We start from the raw sequence: 20,718 nt of genomic DNA on the forward strand, positions 1-20,718 counted from the left end.
GTAGAGGGAGATCAAGAGATAAATACACTAGGCAGATTCAGAAGGATGTAGGTTGCAGTAAGTACTGGGAGATGAAGAAACTTGCACAAAATAGCGTAGCATGGAGAGCTGCATCAAACCAGTCTCAGGACTGAAGACCACAACAACAACAACAACAACAACAACAACGAGGGGATAGCGTTCTCAGTAGCTCTACAAGTAAACAATAAAATGGAGATTCATGCCACTGAAACCTACAAAATTAAGGCTCCCAATTATAATTCTGCGTGTTTCAAAAAGATTTATCCAATTTCCCATGACTATATTTTCTACGTGAATGAGGATTTAACTTGGGCTACATTGTAACTTCGCATCAAAACTGCAAGTTTACTTTGGTATCACGCAGACGTCGAATATGGTATATCGTTTTAAATTTCGCGCCTATACGTGTCTAGAAGATGGCAGCACATGTCGCGTGGAAGGTAGCCGATACGCAGTATTTCACAGCCCGAGATTATTGATCTGCAGTCAGACCAAGATGGCAAGATTGCTACGAGTGTGTACGCGACTGGATCAGCTCGATTTTTGTGATCCGAGGGACTGTTTGTAGAACACGTTCATAGCGAAATTCGTCCCGTATATGGTTAGTACTCTTTTTAAAGAAATTTTTTATTCAGTTGGATATAGGAATTCAGTAAAGAACAAAAAAACCACACACACACACACACACACACACACACACACACACACACAAAAGAAAAATACATTAAAGGACCGTCCTGGCCGCTCTGGTTACCCGTGGATGGCACATTATTTATCTCCTTAGGGATATTTCGCTACCCCCAGGACACATCGATCTTGTAGGTTTCAGACATTTAAGGAACCAAATAAACTTGTTAGAGGGTGACAATTATTGAACTACATGAAAAAAACGTAAATTAGTTACAAGCTATGGGGTGCACACACTTTATTCAACACTTAAACGTCACTTCAGATAGTCGGATTTCGGTTATGAAACGTTCGATATGCCAGTCATCGGTGGCAATGATATGGCGCAGACGAATAGCGAAATTCTGCATGACCCGCTGAAGTGTCGGAACATTGATGCTGTCGATGACCTGAATGACTGTTTTCAACTCAGAAATGGTTTTGGGGTTATTGCTGCACACATTGTCTTTAATATAGTCCCAAAAAAAAGGAGTGACATGCGTTCAGATACGGAGAATATGGCGGCCGATCGAGGCCCATGCCAGTGGCCTCAGGGTACCCCAGAGCCAGAATGTGGTCCCCAAAGTGCTCCTCCAGGACAGCAAACACTCTCCTGTTTCGATGAGGTCAAGCTCCGTCTTGCATGAAGCACTTCTTGTCGAAGTGAGGGTCACTTCGGGTAATGGACACGAAGTCATCTTCAAAAACCTTCACGTACCGTTCGGTAGTTACCGTGCTATCAAGGAATATTGCACCGATTATTCCTTGACTGTACACCAGACAGTCACCTGTTGAGGGTAAAGAGAGACTTCTCGATCACGGTATACGGATTTTCGGTCCCCCAAATACGCTAATTTTGCTTATTGACGAACCCATGCAAATGAAAGCGGGCTTCGTTGCTAAACCGAAACCGTTCAGAAGTTAGGACGATTTTATTTAATATAGTCCAACAATTGTCACCCTTTATATCTTGAGAGGTCACTCGTTCGATGGGAATGCTCCACAAGAATTCTATGCTCTTCAAGCGATAGCATATGTGTTTAAGTTTACAAGGGAATTTGTTAAAAATGAAATTAAATTTTGGGTTGGTACACGCGTCCCTGAAACCCTTGTCCCAGTTAGCGACTTACACTACTGGCCATTAAAATTGCTGCACCACGAAGAAGATGTGCTACAGATGCGAAATTTAACCGACAGGAAGAAGATGCTGTGATATGCAAATGATTAGCTTTTCAGAGCATTCACATAAGGTTGGCGCCAGTGGCGACGCCTACAACGTGCTGACATGAGGAAAGTTTCCAACCGATTTCTCGTACACAAACAACAGTTGACCGGCGTTGCCTGGTGAAACGTTGTTGTGATGCCTCGTGTAAGGAGGAGAAATGCGTACCATCACGTTTCCGACTTTGATAAAGGTCGGATTGTAGCCTATCGCGATTGCGATTTATCGTATCGCTATAGTGCCGCTCGCGTTGGTCAAGATCCAATGGCTTTTGGCAGAATATAGAATCGGTGGGTTCAGGAGGGTAATATGGAACGCCGTGCTGGATCCCAACGGCCTCTTATCACTAGCAGTCGAGATGATAGGCATCTTATCCGCATGGCTGTACCGGATCGTGCAGCCACGTCTCGATCAGTGAGTCAACAGATGGGGAAGTTTGCAAGACTACAACCATCTTCACGAACAGTTCGACGACGTTTGCAGCAGCATGGACTATCAGTTCGGAGACCATAGCTGCGGTTACCCTTGACGCTACATCACAGACAGGAGCGACTGCAGTGGTGTACTCAACGACGAACCTGGGTGCATGAATGGCAAAACGTTGTGTTTTCGGATGAATCCAGGTTATGTTTACAGCATCATGATGGTCGCATCCGTGTTTGGTGACATCGCGGTGAACGCATATTGGAAGCGTATATTCGTCGTCGCCATACTGGCGTATCACCCGGTGTGATGGTATGGGATGCCATTGGTTACACGTCTCAGTCACCTCTTGTTCGCATTGACAGCAGTTTGAACAGTGGACATTACATTTCAGATGTGTTACGACCCGTGGCTCTATCCTTCATGCATTCGATCCCTGCAACACCTCTACATTTCAGCAGGATAATGCACGATCGCATGTTGCAGGTCCTTTACGAGCCTTTCTGGATACAGAAAATGTTCGACTGCTGCCCTGGCCAGCACATTCTCCAGATCTCTCACCAATTGAAAACGTCTGGTCAATGGTGGCCGAGCAACTGGCTCGTCACAATGGGCCAGTCACTACTCTTGATGAACTGTGGTATCGTGTTGAAGCTGCATGGGCAGCTGTACCTTTACACGCCATCCAAGCTCTGTTTGACCCAATGCCCAGGTGTATCAAGGCCGTTATTACGGCCAGAGGTGGTTCAAATTGCTCTGAGCACTATGGGACTTAACATCGGAGGTCATCAGTCCCCTAGAACTTAGAACTACTTAAACCTAACTAACCTGAGGACATCACACAACACCCAGTCAGCACGAGGCAGAGAAAATGCCTGACCCCGCCGGGAATCGAACCCGGGAACCCGGGCACGGGAAGGGAGAACGCTACCGCACGACCACGAGCTGCGGACCCAGAGGTGGTTGTTCTAGGTACTGATTTCTCAGGGTCTATGCACCCAAATTTGTGAAAATGTAATCACATGTCAGTTCTGGTATAATATGTTTGTCCAATGAACACGCGTTTATCATCTGCATTTCTTCTTGGTGTAGCAATTTTAATGGCCAGTAGTGAATTTAGTGACTGGCCCTATTAAGATCCGATCCATGTGGTCGCCAGCAGGGGTCTCCCTGGACCAGTTGTTTTGATCATTCGGTCGTTAGTTATTAGATGTACGTCGAGTCGAGATAACGATATTACAGTAACTAAGGCAGTATTGATTACTTCATCTGAACAGGGGCATTTCATTTACAATTAGGTGTCGTGGTTTTCGTTGGAACTATGGCACTACACCTGGCACAGCTAAAAGCATTTGACAAGGTCAGCAATGATTTCAAGGTACTGGTTGTGCTTAAGGGGAAAGCCACAGGTCGTCCCCGTGTGCTCGTTCGGAACGTACAGGTAGACCGCAACAACAGAGTTTTGCACGCAGTCCGCGAATGTCTGCTCGTCGTTTCAGGCGACAGCCGAGGGTTACTCATCCATCCATGTGCTTGCTTGTTGGGGTTAGCGACGACATTTGTGTTTCAAACCATACAGAATTCAGCTGCAACTAGCGCTTCACGATGGTGCATAACAGCAACGTAGAGGCTACGTTTCACTTAAATGAGAAAGTGAACCACCACAACACGCGAATGTGGGACCTGCAGAAGCCACATACCGCAGTCGGGCACGAGATAGACTCTCCAAAGCTTCATTATTTTGTGCCGTTTCCCTAGAAATGTATACAGCTCTTTACTTAACTTTAAAACGTCCATTCGATCGTCGCGAACTTTTTTGTGTGACAAAATATCATCAGATTTTAATGGCTAATAACTACGGGGCTAATAATGCGTAAACAATGGTTGACCTCACAACGGATAGATTATGTCTGTACGTGTTTGTTACACAGTATTTATTTTGCATGTGACGTTATGGTACTAAGTGCGTGATTGTAACGAATTAGCTTCGTGTGATGTTATAAACTGATTTTGCATGGAAATATAATCGAAAATCACTATTAAATTGAATATTTCAAGACAATGAACGATGCCGTCTAATATAATTTGCAGATGTGCTCTGGATTATAGAAAATACAAGTCAGAGGAAAGCTCGTCTCGAAAGAAATCCCAGAAGCCTAAAAAGTCCAGTGTTGAGCGAATGCGAGAGCTACGGCAGCGTCGAAAGGGAAACGAAGACATGGAGCGAAGCGCTTACGCAACTGTCCTATAGCGTATACAGTGGAATAGCGCTTTGTCATCAAATTTTGATTCACCCTGTATAACTGAGTCTGCCTCCGGCGCTGAGTGGTCATTGGAGGTGGCTCCCATGGTGAAGACCCGGGTTCGATTCCCAGAATGCCAAGGTTTCTTCCTTGATGGGATGACTGGACTGCAGAATCTCCGGACCGCATCCGCATGAATTCACATGGCAGACAATGTCACGGTGTCCGGTCGACATCGCGTAGTCTTCAGGGCGCGGAATTTAGCCTTTTTTTCATGTATAATGGTACCATTGACAACCAAAGATCCTAAGAGAAGTTTATCCACAGAAGCTGTGGACTTGACAATATGCTGATGGGTGCTCGCCTTTTGTAAACTGAACCAAACAGTAAACCATCGTGGTTCTAAGTCTTGTTAACTTTCAACCAAAAGAACAATGCCGTCTGTGAGCTCAGCATTTGTAACTGTTCCCCTTGCCTTTTTATTCCCCTCATGTTTTCTTTCACTCCCTTCATTGCCTCTTGGAGATAAATATTACACCTGATGTCCCAGTCTGTTTCCCCGAAAATGCCTCGTCCGAGCTTTTTTACGCTGAAATGCATTTTGGGAAATTCTTGAAGAGCGAGCTGAATACTACAGCCTGACATTGGCAGTAAACTGCTGGACACTGGAGGAGACGCAGTCAGCTTTAGCATTTAAAATGGAGGTATAGTACAAAATTAATATTACTGATTAGAGTTTTCAAAACTGTACATGGTGTATGAAGTTACATCATTGTTCCTTTATTGTGTGTACTGTTAGACACAAGGTATGCTATATGAGATTTTCTTCGGGCACAATGGCCTTCTTTGAGTAACTTGAGACTAGAGCAGAATCATCTGTTGAGAGAAAGATTCATTCTGGAAATAATACCATGGGCTGTGATGAAACCATTTCTCCACAATATACTTTCTTCTGGGAATGCTAGTGCTGCAAAGCTCGTATGAAGTTTGGAAGGTAGGAGGCAGGTTGAAACGTCCCCTTAGAAAAATTAATGAATTACTGTGCTGATAAACCTCTTACATTATTTGAGTTTCAAATAGCTGAGCAGAACTGAACGTACTCAGACATTTCGCTCTTTACCTGTTCTGATCAACACTAAACTGACACACAATATTTTAGAACAACGCAGTCTGACTTTCAATAATCCCTACAAAAGAATGGCCCTGACTAACATTAACCTATACCTTTCACAAATCACTTACCTCACAAAAATCTTCGTTACTCGAACTACTGCAATACAGTGAGCGCCACTACTGCCAGCTAAATAAAAGATTCAAACTACTGAAGGCACTAACTACTGATAGGCATAGTTAGCAAATGAAAGATTTTTGATAGAGAACAAACAATGTATTTACCGTAATAGTGTTCAAAAGTCATAATATATATAGCAGTTCATGGCATCCAGTATTACAAATTTACTGTCTCTGATGGACCCACGTCCAGAACATCCGCTCTCAAAACTCCGCCATTTCTCTACCCACATCCACCACTACTGGCGGCTCACCTCCAACTGCGCAACGCTATGCGCTGTTAACAGCCAACTGCCCAACACTACCATAGCATATACTCCAACAATGCAAACCAACCACAGCCTTCACACAGCACAGTCAGTGATTTTCATATAGAGTGCTACGTGGCGTTACCAACATAAAATCCTAAACAGCCTACTTACATAGCCCCCATGCTACCCACAAAAAATTTTACAAATTGTTTTGGGCAGTGGCCAATACAGATTTGAAAAGAAATTTCATAGTTACAATAACAAAGACATCAAATGCACACATTTATTGATACACTGTTGGTCAAAAGCAAAAATTGTTCTCATAAAGACAGTCCTGATCAGCTATCACAATAGTAATTACAGTTTTTTTTACAAAGTCTTATTCGTAAAAGAAAATGCACATGGAAGTAGTGGATTTCCATGCAGTCTTAAAGAAGTAGTGTTGTCCTTCCAACGGAAAGACAGTTCGACTCTTGACATGCAGACAAGTAATGGGCCACAACAGAGCAAACCCACAACAGAGTCAGTCGATGTTGAAGAATATTGGTAGGTAGGTCATCACAGAGCAGACCACTGTAGTCCTGTTAGAGATTACGGTATTGGTGGGCCACCAGAGGTGCAGACCCACTGCAGTCCTTGTAGAAATAATGGTATTGGTGAGCCATCAAAGATGCAGACCCACTGTAGTCCTTGTAGAGACGGCCAGCAGCCATCTGTTGCGACTGTGCAGGTGCACAATCACCATCGAAGAGTCTTGCGGAGAATACAGCAAGTCCATAAACCACCACTTGTGCACTCACAAAGTTTTTGGAATTGTCCTTAGAATCAGCATTGCTGTTAATCAGTCCCTTGCTGAATTATTAACACACGTCCAAACACTAACAGTCCCAACTTCTCACATATTGTGCATATACTACGACCAACAGAAACGTGTGCAGTGAAATGAAACTTACAAGTTACCTAATTTGATGAACTGGTGTCCATTACAATGTTATAACATGAGAATACAATTACAAAGGTACAAAATACATCATTAAAGAACATAACAATACAGATAACATTTGTAGTAATACAGGCTTTACAAAAGAATAGAAATAGACATGTACATCAGTGTTACAGGGATTATGACATAAGTAAAATAAATAAAATAATGAGAATAGTTTTTGAAACATTAATTTCACACATGAGAATTGAAACAGAACATATTATTAGAAAAATTCTACAACATAACTCTTATCAGCTAAACACATAAAGACAGGAAAAACACAAATACACAAGAGCACACAAACACATAGTGGAATAACACAAGAAGAAAGGACAGGGTTTATTTTCAGTGTAACATTTGGTACTGCAGTCCAACCCAAAACTTCATTCTATAGATCTTTCCTCTTATTTCAACATTTGTTTCCACCAAAAAAAAAAATCCTATCCAAGCATGCTTTCTGTATTTATATGTTCACTTATTTCTGACCTCATTATTTATTTTCCATTATCTTGCCTCATCATTTATTTCCAAGAAAATCCTACCTAAACCCGTCGTCCCTAAATCCTACTGTTTGGTTCATATCCTCTTTCAAACTAATTATTTCTCATTGTACAATACACATTTTGGCCCAAATCTTTTTCATATAACTTCTCAATGCATTCTTTCCTTATTCTCCGTAGTTAGTTTCGTATATAGTATCCCCCCCTCTTAAGCTAACTTAAATCTACTGAGCTTAGATACATAAAGTAAGGGACAAGGCAATGTAGCAGTACAAAACAATTAACACAAACAGCAATGACAAAAAATGCAAATTGGCAAAGCAAGCAGCAGTATATCTAAATTAGCAAAGCAAATGCAACATTACAACTAATATAAGGCAATGTGCAGCAAACAAGAAAAATTAATCAGTAGTAAAATTGGCTTAACACAAGGTAAAATTCAGTAGGACAATGCCTGACAAACAGCAGCAGCAAATGCAGTAACTTATACCTAAAAATGACAAAGCTCAAGCAGAAAAAATATTACAGTAAAGATAGGAAATGTCTAATACCTATGTCAGATCTTAACACTAGAGTGATGCATCACCTTGAATTACTCTACAAAACAAGTTACGCAGTCATTGACAAAAATTATGTATACAATTCCTGTGAAGGGAAATGTCTTTTTGTGATCCCTCGTTTTTTTGGAAGTAGATCATAAAATTATTATTTACTGAATCTGTAGGCATAAAATATCTATATTAGTACATCTATTAAATTTTATTTCAACCAATGCTGCACTGCAGCTAGAAACTATATATTAAACAAAATGAACAATCTCTCAACTAGAAAGACAATAGATGTAAAATGTTTCTCATCATTTCATTAGGCATTTTAGTAAATATCATAAATTAAGAACTCCACAGTGTAATCATATGATTTAAAGTTCGAGCGTGTCGTATTTGCGATGCTTTCTACAAAGAAATGTCAATAGCGAGGATAATGGCCTCTTATTTTCTCCACTTAATAGCTTTTTCTCCAGGCAGCTGGCACAGCTGAGCGTCCACAACACATTACGTCAAGGTCATTTACCTTTCTTACCGAAATTTACAACAGAAGTTTCTGCTACAGTGACAGTTTGATACAAATAAAATTTCACAAGTCGAGAAATTACAGTAGAAATGTGTAGAAACAAAATCCTATAAATATAACAGTGTCCAAAAAATTTTCGTCGGCATTGTGATACATTCACGCATATACACATTTTTTCATAACTCTTAAAGTACGATTCTTGGTTTCCAACATCCTTTTTCACAAATCAGAGTCCCTAACCACTACTCATTAGTCCTTATCTTATTACACATATACATATTCGTCGACACTTCTTCAATATTTCATCATAATAAATACGTAAAATAATCAAATTCCTCATATAGCATCAGCTTATTGATCATAAACATACCTCAGCAGCATAATACACATCGTCGTCGTAAAAATAACATCATAACACCTCAGTCAAATCTCAAAAACGTCGTAGCTTTCTGTAATAATTTCAAAACCTAAAAAAAATTCTCTGCTCATTTCAGTAGTGTCATCTACCTCAAATGTACTTTAAAAATCATGATCTCATACCAAATGCAACATTCAAAGCTCTCATAGTATCACAATGGTTCTGAAAAAATATGAACAGTTCACAAAGTACAGACAAAATACAATTTCATAAGTGTGAAGTTATCCAACTGTGTAATTGCGTAAACATGTGTCACTGACGCAGTAAAAAAATGTTTGTCTCTCTCAGTTAAATGATCAGATAGCTGTGTAATTATGTGTTAGAGAAATATGGTACCGATGAGTAAAGTTGTATAAGCAAATACCATATTAGCTAGGGCTCCTTGTGCTTGCCAAACGCATAGTACACAAAGTAAGCGTGTACCCCCCTGAGGATTAATGTAATTATACCCTCAGGTGTTACAGATTACAGCAATGGAATGAAATGTATCACGGAAAACTTTCTTTATATGTTTGTAATTAAAAAATATTTAAAAATAAATGTTTTAAGTACAAAATTAATCATTCAAATACGTGTCCTTTAGCGCTAAATGTGCGTCTCGGTGTAAGATAATTCTGTGGAAGTGTCGTAGTTATCGTCCTCATTAAGCTAAGTTATGCAGAAGTCAATGTACTTACCTCATCATAAACAAAAGTGAAATGCTATGCGTATAGATATCGTAGTTATTACGCTTATTGCCATGATGAAGTAAGTACTGTACTGTAACGTATTGTTGTGCTACGAAAAAGGCTGTCTACTAAAACATGTTTTCCTTTCCAGAAAAATTCAGAAAAACTGTGCAGATATAAAGCAGATATAGCACAAAAGCAACAATGTAAATTGTGTCACACATTAGTAGCGTCGTGATATAATTGTGTAGCTGTCAAAGAAACCAAATACTAAGTCATCTTTAATCTCACAGAAAGTACTTCAAATAAAGAATGTCTTTTCAAGTAAACCAAAATGTTGCATTAAGATCTCATTAGCAGTGTATGTTCTAAGTATGTAAGCCTTATAGTCGTTACGTAATCCTGCAACTAACAAGCAAGAATGTACACACACAGTAACACTGTGTCCTCTGTTCACTATTACAATGCAGTGGTAATTACTGTCTAAATATGTTCCGTAGGTTCTAGACTGGATAGTTAACTTCAAAACATTGTTGCATGATAACAGTTTCTAAGTGTGACAATGCGTACTAGAAGCGTGAAGTGAAAAATTTTATGGCAAAGACTAAGTTAAAAAGCAGATTATCTTTCAATAAACGGTTTTACATGTAAAATGTGGTGCAATCCTTTACTCTTCCTAGTACGCAGAGTTTCAACTTCAACGCAATTATCATGTGGTATACGTCGGTAAAGAATACTGGAATTTTTCTCAAGGTTAGCTTATGTTATTTTCTCTGAGCCAGCCGGCGCACGTGGCTGCCTGCGGTGCGAGTCATTGTCTGTTACCTTTGTTGTCGCGCGTCGTTACTGGGATTTGGAGGTCTAACTTCTACAAATTCACCTTGTCGAGAGGGCCCTGCCCTGTTTGAAACCCGCCAGTCCTGATTAAATTGTGGTCTGTTGTTACGATTATATCGTCTGTCGTCATGTTGGTAGATTCCATAATTTCTTTCTTGTTGGTCACGTGGTCTAAAATGTCTCCCTGAATCGTAACTGCGCTCTTAACTGTTGCGTCTGAAGTTATTCTGTCTCCCATGATAATAATTGTTTTGGTTACCATATTGTCTGTTTCTGTGGTTATCTCTGTCATATTCATTACTACAGAAATGCGATGTTTCTCTGTAATTATTACTACTCTGCCAACGGTTGTCATACGGGTGGTGTTTGTTTTGGTAACGATTTACGCTGTAAGAATAGCCTTGTCGTGTCCAGTTATTATTTCTTTCGTGACGGAATTGTGACGGATGTGACCTGTAATTGTTGTGTTTCTGTTTTCGCGTCCCGCGATTTTCAGTGTCAATCTCCAATTCTTGTAACGGTCCCTGAAAAGCTTCAATGTCGTCTTTGCAACGTCCTGCCAAAATAATATGTCGTAAATGTTCAGGCAATTTGATTAAGCAAATGCGGATGAGTTCTGAGGGGCTGTAGGGGTTTGACAGGTACTGATTCTTGTGCAACATGTCTTCAAAATATTTCACAAGACTGGAAAATTCAGATTGTTCGAAATGTTTCATAATTATGATGCTATGTTTTACTCTGACTTGTGTAGCTTGAGACCAATATGCTGAGAGGAAGGCACGATAAAATTCTCCTTCACTGTGACAATCGTGAATGACCGATCGCATTCTTACAGCTGGTTCATTCTCTAAATAGCCACACATAAATTCTAATCTGTGCTCTAATGACCAGTTTGGAGGAAAACAATGAGAGAATTGATGAAGCCACGCTTGTGGATGAATGTCGCTGCCGGAATTCTTAAATGTTTTGAATTTACGTGTAGTAATAAACAGCTTATAGTCAAAATCATCATGTCGGCGAGCCGCATGTCAGTCATTGTTACGTCGTTTCGGCGGTTCCATCTCAAAATTCGGTGTACCTTGCCAATTTCTTTCATAAATTCCGAAGCGCCCTGTGTTATTATTTTGTGGCTGTTCCGTACTTCTATGTCCCTCTTCCCGTATTGGAGCGCGAGTATGCTTTGAAATATGTAATTCTTGTATTACCTGTGTCAATTGATCTTGTACTTCCCGGATTTCTCTTTGGTGTTGCGTATTAATTTGATTCTGATTTTGTTTGAATTTCCTAATTTGTTCATACTCTTCTGTATCATTAAAGACCACCGGTCTTGTGTCATTCAGATTATCATCTACCTACGTAGATAAGTTATTTAGCTGATCCGAAAGTTCGACTACTTTCTCTGATAATGAACTAATCTCCTCCATGTGTCTTTCTGAACCAATTTTCAGAGCATCTACTGTGTCCTTTAAGTTTTCTTGAGTTTTTGCAAGTAGCGTAACCGAATCGGTAGATGCAAATGAGTCAATTTTAGCCTGCAAGGTCTCATGATTTTCATGAACAATAGTTTGCAGTTCTTTTATGGCTGCTTCGTGATTCTGTAATGCATTTTCATGCCGCGAAAAAATAGGTCGAAAATGCTCACAAATTTTTGTTCTTACGTCATTACAGACTTTTTGACATTTCGATTCAATGTTATGTAACTCAGTAGTTAAATCTTCACGTGTTTGTTCAAGCGTGGTGTCTAACGTTTGAAGATTTTGTTCCATTGTGTCTAACTTTTGAAGATTTTGTTCCATTGTGTCTAACTTTCGAAGATTTTGTCCCATTTGTTGTATTAATTGTAATAACAATTCACTGGTGTCTGAAACATGTTCCTCAGCGCTTTTCGGCAGTGAATTTGCACCGGCAACATTCACATTTTGACAAGCAGAAAATGTGTCTTGACTTATTTGAGAAAACGGTGAGGACCCAAAACCTCAATCTACAGTATTTGCGAGATTGTATCCTGTCATTTCGGATTCCTGAGGCGAGCTGTTGCCGACCGATCGATCGATAATGCTTCCCTGTTCACTAATTGTTTCACTGTCTACACCATTATTTGCAGCCCGCTCCACTCACCTATGAACAGTTACCAAATTGCTACTTTGAACATTAGTTAATTCATTACACGGTGGCGCTAACACACTGCTTTCGTCTTCACTGTCATTTCTCAGTATACTTTGGAGCCTAATATTACGTTTTTCACACGCCATTATTGTCACAATATTTCACACGATAACACAGGAAAGCACAATTTGAAGAGCAAAATAAGAAAACACATTAACATAGCATTGAAAATAATATCTCGTTAATTGCAAGCGCAGCTGCGAAATACTTGGTGCAAATCTACATGCATGCCACAACTGTTTAACTGTACAACAATGAAAAACTACAACTATAAAGGAAATTCTCTCTATAATTACGCGATAGCAATAAACAATAGCTACACTAATTACACAAACTACAAGAAAAAATCAGAAGATTCCAATGAGGTATCCTCGGCTAAGGGTCGACATATGAAACGTCCCCTTACAAAAATTAATGAATTACTGTGCTGATAAACCTCTTACATTATTTGATTTTCAAACAGCTGAGCAGAACTGAACGTACTCAGACATTTCGCTCTTTACCTATTCTGATCAACACTAAACTGACACACAATATTTTAGAACAACGCAATCTGACTTTCAAAAATCCCTACAAAAGAATGGCCCTGACTAACAATAACCTATACCTTTCACAAATCACTTACCTCACAAAAATCTTCGTTACTCGAACTACTGCAATACAGTGAGCGCCACTACTGCCAGCTAATTAAAAGATTCAAACTACTGAAGGCACTAACTACTGATAGGCATAGTTAGCAAATGAAAGATTTTGATAGAGAACAAACAATGTATTTACCGTAATAGTGTTCAAAAGTCATAATATATATAGCAGTTCATGGTATCCAGTATTACAAATTTACTGTCTCTGATGGACCCACGTCCAGAACATCCGCTCTCAAAACTCCGCCATTTCTCTACCCACATCCACCACTGCTGGCGGCTCACCTCCAACTGCGCAACGCTACGCGCTGTTAACAGCCAACTGCCCAACACTACCATAGCATATACTCCAACAATGCAAACCAACCACAGCCTTCACACAGCACAGTCAGTGATTTTCATATAGAGTGCTACGTGGCGTTACCAACATAAAATCCTAAACAGCCTACTTACAAGGTCTGACAGAAGTAAGGTTGTGAGGGAACAGTAGCCTATTTAGTTTTATGCAAAAAAAACCATCACCATTTGGAAATGAACAAAAAAAGTACGATCTCTTCATGCACAATGTGCACCACACGATCATCTTGTGGCCAGCATTGTAGCCTCAGGAAGCTAGCAGGCAGCAGCTACGAACAACTGATTCGTTATAGCTGAAATGTAGTTCTTGATGAAAACTTCGTGCTAGAACACAGGGCAAGGAGTTCGGAAATCCTTGGTATCACAATCACTTAAGGATTCTAGAAAAATTACTGTAGCTTTGGAGAGTGTGAAACGACGTCATCGTAAAAGATATTCTCAGGAGTAATCGAAATACGGTGCTATCAAAATTAACGAAGGTAAACAAATAATTGTTTTCTTTTCGTTTGAGCTGATGGAATTAGTTTCTTCCAGATACATATGGATATTAACCTCATTTTCGATAAAGTTCATTGCTTCAGCTTCTATCTTTATCTAATTTGTTTTATTTGTTTATTTCGACGTTGCATAAAACCGAAGGGCTGTAGTACTGAAGTCTGTTATGTGTATTGCTCAGTCTGTTATTTACATCACCAATAAAGAATAGCCGGCCAGGGTGGCCGAGTGGTTCTAGGCGCTACAATCTGGAACCGCGCGACCGCTACGCTCGCAGGTTCGAATCCTGCCTCGGGCATGGATGTGTGTGATGTCCTTAGGTTAGTTAGGTTTAAGTAGTTCTAAGTTCTGGGGGACTGATGACCTCAGATGTTAAGTCCCATAGTGCTCAGAGCCATTTGAACCAATGAAGAATATTTACTCATTAAGATGATTCTTAGTGTAAGACAACGTCATCAGATTTATCGAACAGTGAGTAAAAACCTTTGGAGATGAATTTTCCTTTAGTTTCTACTACTGCTGAAAATGGCGATTATGACGAGCCGAAGGAGTGGAAACAGGATAGCTCAGTCGGTAAAGCACTCTACCTAGGGCATGCCTGCCTATGACCTTGGGCATTACAAAAGATAAAGAGCCATTTGGCAGCTGATCTGCAAAGATGTGTCTTTAAAGCAGCAGTTAATAAAGCGACCTTATGGTATGAAGAAGGCGGCCTGGGACTAACAGATGGGCTACAGCTTTGTTTACAAAGATGACTCAAGTAACTCTTTGCCGTCACCCAGACACTAGTGCGGTGCTTCTTTTACAAATGACAGACCCGAAGAAATTAGATCCTCCTTTAAATATAGTCCCCATAAATTTCAAGCTGAATCATGTCAGAAATTACTTCACTGAGAAAGCTATAAGAGGAGTATACGCAGCAATATAAACAGTAAAAAACAATCATCTGTTACTAATACAATACGGAGAAGTAAAGGCAGGAACAGAATAGAGAAGAAAATCTGCCCAAATATTGGGGTAATGTGTGGAAGAACACTAGAAACGAGGTCCTAACTGTAAACGTACAGTCGACACAGTATTAAGCTGTCAGTAATAGTGTAGCAAGAAACGAGAGGCTGAACGCTATAGGCCAGTCTGACTCATACTTCTGTCTCAGATGTGAATTTGTTGACACGAAAATCCATAGGCTTCCTTGCACAAGTTATAAAGACACTTGGCCAAGGATAAAGGAGCAGGCAGCATTTCTCAGAAGAAATGACGATAGATTCATCACAACGGAAGAACTAATTGCTCCAGATGTGACATATTTTCCGAAACAAACAAATACAAATAAAATAATTATGTGGCTATATGGAAACTTCGTTAATTTCGTCGTTCATAAAAGAAGTTCGAACAGCATTGAAAACTACAAACGCTGCATTGCGATAGAATTCTATGAACTATTTAACAAAAAGAACAGCACTATAGAATTTGTTAACATGTTACAAATAGTATTTGTCAAGAAAGGTGTAAGATGACGTGGAATCATTGCAGTAGATAAACGTGCCTTTCAGAAGCATGTGCAATGTGTATAAATATACTCTCCAGTTAGATGTTTCATAGATGTGGCACACACTATCCATAGTACAAAGTTATAAAAGAATGTAAACATTCTCATATATTTATTGCTTTAATTAATTTATTTATTTTTAATTCTTATTAAGTTTTCCTTCAATTTGAGTATGAGGAATGTCCAAGTGAAGATAACTGTTTTGAATTTAATGAGATGAAACTACACTCCTGGAAATGGAAAAAAGAACACATTGACACCGGTGTGTCAGACCCACCATACTTGCTCCGGACACTGCGAGAGGGCTGTACAAGCAATGATCACACGCACGGCACAGCGGACACACCAGGAACCGCGGTGTTGGCCGTCGAATGGCGCTAGCTGCGCAGCATTTGTGCACCGCCGCCGTCAGTGTCAGCCAATTTGCCGTGGCATACGGAGCTCCATCGCAGTCTTTAACACTGGTAGCATGCCGCGACAGCGTGGACGTGAACCGTATGTGCAGTTGACGGACTTTGAGCGAGGGCGTATAGTGGGCATGCGGGAGGCCGGGTGGACGTACCGCCGAATTGCTCAACACGTGGGGCGTGAGGTCTCCACAGTACATCGATGTTGTCGCCAGTGGTCGGCGGAAGGTGCACGTGCCCGTCGACCTGGGACCGGACCGCAGCGACGCACGGATGCACGCCAAGACCGTAGGATCCTACGCAGTGTCGTAGGGGACCGCACCGCCACTTCCCAGCAAATTAGGGACACTGTTGCTCCTGGGGTATCGGCGAGGACCATTCGCAACCGTCTCCATGAAGCTGGGCTACGGTCCCGCACACCGTTAGGCCGTCTTCCGCTCACGCCCCAACATCGTGCAGCCCGCCTCCAGTGGTGTCGCGACAGGCGTGAATGGAGGGACGAATGGAGACGTGTCGTCTTCAGCGATGAGAGTCGCTTCTGCCTTGGTGCCAATGATGGTCGTATGCGTGTTTGGCGCCGTGCAGGTGAGCGCCACAATCAGGACTGCATACGACCGAGGCACACAGGGCCAACACCCGGCATCATGGTGTAGGGAGCGATCTCCTACACTGGCCGTACACCACTGGTGATCGTCGAGGGGACACTGAATAGTGCACGGTACATCCAAACCGTCATCGAACCCATCGTTCTACCATTCCTAGACCGGCAAGGGAACTTGCTGTTCCAACAGGACAATGCACGTCCGCATGTATCCCGTGCCACCCAACGTGCTCTAGAAGGTGTAAGTCAACTACCCTGGCCAGCAAGATCTCCGGATCTGTCCCCCATTGAGCATGTTTGGGACTGGATGAAGCGTCGTCTCACGCGGTCTGCACGTCCAGCACGAACGCTGGTCCAACTGAGGCGCCAGGTGGAAATGGCATGGCAAGCCGTTCCACAGGACTACATCCAGCATCTCTACGATCGTCTCCATGGGAGAATAGCAGCCTGCATTGCTGTGAAAGGTGGATATACACTGTACTAGTGCCGACATTGTGCATGCTCTGTTGCCTGTGTCTATGTGCCTGTAGTTCAGTCAGTGTGATCATGTGATGTATCTGACCCCAGGAATGTGTCAATAAAGTTTCCCCTTCCTGGGACAATGAATTCACGGTGTTCTTATTTCAATTTCCAGGAGTGTATATCAGTCTAGAGGCCTTTTCGAGTCTCAAACACCTATGATGTATGTATTCGAATTTAGGGGAAATAGGAAGTAAGTTGAGCGCAAAAGAAAATTTAGATTGAGGAGGATGTCGTGTTAGGGTAGTCGATGCTGTGGTGCAAGGCCCTTGTGGCACGCTTGCATAGTGCCTAACACATTTGCCTACTGAGCAGAAAATCAACGTTCGAATTCTGGCGTTGGTACAAATTTTAATTCGTCTCTTCAGTTTGTTTTAAGTATATGTTCCTACGGAAGTTCATCTCTTTTGGACATAGAAACGAAGCTCGCCATAGAAAGCATATTATGGATAGTGGGAAGGGGGGGGGGGGGGGGAAGGGCTATAAGGCGTCGCTGGAGCCTTTTAAAATAAAAAAGAATCGGTAAGAGCATTGTCTGCGAAAGGCATGGTTCCAGGTTCGAGTTTCGTGTTCCAGTCCCGTCTACAGTTTTAATCTAAAAAATGGTCCAAATGGCTCTAAGCACTATGGGACTTAACATCTGAGGTCATCAGTCCCCTAGACTTAGAACTACTTAAACCTAAGTAATCTAAGGACATCACACGCATCCATGCCTGAGGCAGGATTCGAACCTGCGACCGTAGCAGCAGCGGTGTTCCGGACTGAAGCGCCTAGGACCGCTCGGCCAGCCACAGCGGACGGCTAGTTTTAATCTGCCAGAAAGGTTCGAAACAACGCACACTCCGCTGAAAGATCTCTCTTCTTTTCAATATACTAAAAAAATGTCTTACACTTTTTGCCGCTTTAGTAGTAAAAAGTTGGATATAAACTTTTCGTTATGAATTGATTACAAAAGGCTGCGTTTTCTTATTTCCGCCACGGCGCTCGCTGTTCTCTTTTCGTAGGTTGCCGGCATTACTTCAAGTAAAAGATATACTGTTCGATGGATCTGAAGAAGGAGAACGAATTCCACTCGTCTTGATTAAGGTTTTTGGAACGAAACAACAATACAAAGTGAAAATAGAGCCCGACAACAAGAAACAGAGTGAAAGAACCGTTTCAGAAAGCATACCATTCGCTTCCATTTTCAAAAACCACTACTTTGTTTAAGAAATGACAGTTAGCATTCTCATTATCTATTACGCGCGGCTCCCCCCGTCGGACGTTCGAGTCCTCCCTTGGGCATGGGTGTGTGTGTCGTCCTTAGCGTAAGTTAGTTTAAGTTAGATTAAGTAGTGTGTAAGCTTAGGGACCGACGACTTCAGCAGTTTGGACCCATAGCATCTTACCACAAATTTCCAAACTATCTATTACAGTAGTACCGGAGTGGCCGTGCGGTTCTAGGCGCTACAGTCTGGAACCGAGCGACCGCTACGGTCGCAGGTTCGAATCCTGCCTCGGGCATGGATGTGTGTGATGTCCTTAGGTTAGTTAGGTTTAAGTAGTTCTAAGTTCTAGGCGACTGATGACCTCAGAAGTTAAGTCGCATAATGCTCAGAACCATTTTATTACAGTAGTGCGAAAACAGGGAAGTTCGGAAGAATACAGGATGTTCCTTTATCTTGACTACACCATATAACTCTTTTCCAGAAAAAAAATAAAAATGTATCAAGCAAATATTGTTTAGCTACAAGAGAGGCATTAATCAGCATGACTGCCTCTCTTGTAATTTTGTTCGTTGCGTAGATATGAATATCGATAAATCATTACTAAATAACATCCTATATGTTTATTAATTAATCCACTTCCTCTCCTCAAGACCTATTCAGAAGCGTATCACAGAGTACCAGTAACGTAAACATGACGTTATTAAAAACGTGACACAAAACTGATTTCAACTCCATTGTACTAGCACATAGTAGAGGTACCGGGGATAACATAACTCGTGCACGTGCTGGAGATGACAGTAAATAAACGGGAACGCGAGGAAAACGCACGTCGCTCGTAGATGAGTAACATTTTTATTACCGATCAAGGCGAACTGGTTAGCTGGTCCAGGACGGCAACATCGTTGTGTTAATGTCCGAGAAGTAGGTGGAAGATGTAGCAACAGTGTAGCCTATAGGCCAGTGCTGCTACACGTCTGTACGCGGCATTAAATAAAGTGCCTTTTTAGAACAAAAACAGATACGCGACGTACAGCATGTCTGACACTATCTGCTTACGACACTTCGCAGGCGATGTCCGTAAAACTACATTCCCAGTGATGTCGCTGTTTTCCACAGCAGTCTATGTTGATTCGTCATCTTGCTGTACCTGTCGTGGATGATAATGCCGATTATTTGTTCAAATCTATGTCGACTGGTGCTGTTATACTTTCAGTTTCCTCGTTCGTCAATGTATCCCTCCTCCAGTCGTCATCACACACTTTTCTGACATGATACGTCGCGTTTCTAGTTTCCTAATAACACAACACTAGTAGCAAACTGATCGTGTGGTTCTTTGTAAACTTCCAGATCCATTCTATAGGATTTAGGACTAGATGATATGCCAGAAGTAAAAAGGATTTTTTTTTCTTGCAAAATTTCGTCAGTGAAATAAACAGGCTAGAGTTGGTGCTCTAGAATTTCAGCTTTCCTTGTCACTAAGTGCACTGACTTCTTTACAGACGAATGGAAAAAATGGTAGAAGCCGAACTCGGGGAAGATCAGTTTGGATTCCGTAGAAATATTGGAACACGTGAAGCAATACTGACCCTACGACTTATCTTAGAAGATAGATTAAGGAAAGGCAAACCTACGTTTCTAGCATTTGTAGACTTAGAGAAAGCTTTTGACAAAGTTGACTGGAATACTCTCTTTCAAATTCTGAAGGTGGCAGGGGTAAAATATAGGGAGCGAAAGGCTATTTACAATTTGTACAGAAACCAGATAGCAATTATAAGAGTCGAGGAACATGAAAGGGAAGCAGTGGTTGGGAATGGAGTGAGACAGGGTTGTAGCCTCTTCACGATGTTATTCAATCTGTATATTGAACAAGCAGTAAAGAAAACAAAAGAAAAATTAGGAGTAGGTATTAAAATCCATGGAGAAGAAATAAAAACTTTGAGTTTCGCCGATGACATTGTAATTCTGTCAAAGACAGCAAAGGACTTGGAAGAGCAGTTGAACGGAATGGACAGTGTCTTGAAAGGATGGTACAAGATGGACATCAACAAAAGCAAAACGAGGATAGTAGAATGTAGTCGAATTAAGTCTGGTGATGCTGAGGGAATTAGATTAGGAAATGAGACACTTAAAGTAGTAAATGAGTTTTGCTGTTTGGGGAACAAAATAACTGATGATGGTAG

This window comes from Schistocerca nitens, chromosome 3 (assembly GCF_023898315.1).
Source record: "Schistocerca nitens isolate TAMUIC-IGC-003100 chromosome 3, iqSchNite1.1, whole genome shotgun sequence".
Classification (NCBI taxonomy): domain Eukaryota; kingdom Metazoa; phylum Arthropoda; class Insecta; order Orthoptera; family Acrididae; genus Schistocerca; species Schistocerca nitens.